The sequence below is a fragment of the Fragaria vesca genome, linkage group LG6 (assembly GCF_000184155.1).
Source record: "Fragaria vesca subsp. vesca linkage group LG6, FraVesHawaii_1.0, whole genome shotgun sequence".
Taxonomy (NCBI): domain Eukaryota; kingdom Viridiplantae; phylum Streptophyta; class Magnoliopsida; order Rosales; family Rosaceae; genus Fragaria; species Fragaria vesca.
Window position 1 is genome coordinate 35,723,252 of NC_020496.1, and position 1,185 is coordinate 35,724,436.

A 1,185-nucleotide genomic window follows, 5' to 3' on the forward strand; every position below is an offset into this window, starting at 1 on the left:
AGATTTTTCGAGCCATATATGTGCCTATTCTTTTGGGATAGTTTACTCTATCATCTTTGTTATATATGACCTCATTATACATTACTTGATCGATTTATATGCCATAGAGATTGAATGAACTAGAGATTGCTAGAACTTACTTATGAAACTTTCAAAACTTTTATCATAACTTGCTTTGATTCTGAATATGATTGTGGATCTTTCTTAGGACTATCACCACTTTATCTAAATAGCCATATATCCCTATTTTGAGCCCTGTTTGGGACCCCTTAGTCTGAACCCCCTAGAGCCTACGTTATGCCTTTCTTGTTCGCCTAAATTATCCCTTGCCTAGTATAGAATTCCTCTACCTTGTCTCGAGCTTGGCAGAGTGATAGGTGCATTCTATGCAACGTTCTTAATGTATTTCCGACCCTATTTAGTTATGTAATTCCTTTAAAAATATTGATTTTAACTTAGTTTGTGTTTTTAAGTCACAAGTAAAGCCGAGGAGCACAAAAGAGGCAAAAGAGGAGAAATCTTGAAGGAAAAGGAATCCATATGGCGCAAGGAAAGAAATCAGAAAATCTGCCAAGAATAGTCAGTCAACTTCGACAGAGAATTGTGATCAGCTCACAACGATCCAGGAGATGAACTTTATATCAGCAGAAAGCTAGAAGAGTCTAGTTTTCAGAACTTTTCGCAGATCGTCAATAGCTATTTTGGTGACCAAGTTATGACCGTTTGAGTGACCAAAAGTCAGTCTGCCCGAATTTCTGATTTGGACCGGAACTTCAATTTCAAGGCCCAGACCACAACGGCGAGCCCATGGACGAAAATTAAAGGTTCTCTAACCCTAATAGCAGCTGTTCATATGTTCTCTATATGTATGAGGAGTTGGAGACGTGAAAGGGTCGCTCTTGACCGCAGAAAAACAACGTCTTTCATCTCCTTCAGAAATTCTTCTCCAAACACAAACCCTAGTTTTAGGATTTCTCTTGCCGTGCCTTCTCCTCTGTAATTCTCGGCGTAGTTCCTTGTTTCAACACTCAAAGTGTAATCTAAACTCAGACCTCATGTTTTCTTTATTATCTATTCAATTACTTTAGTTTGTTTCCATCTCTCTTATTCGTTTGTGTTCATGAGTTGGATTTTTGATTGAGTTTGTTCTTATAATCATGAAAATCAGATCTGTGCACTTGAGTT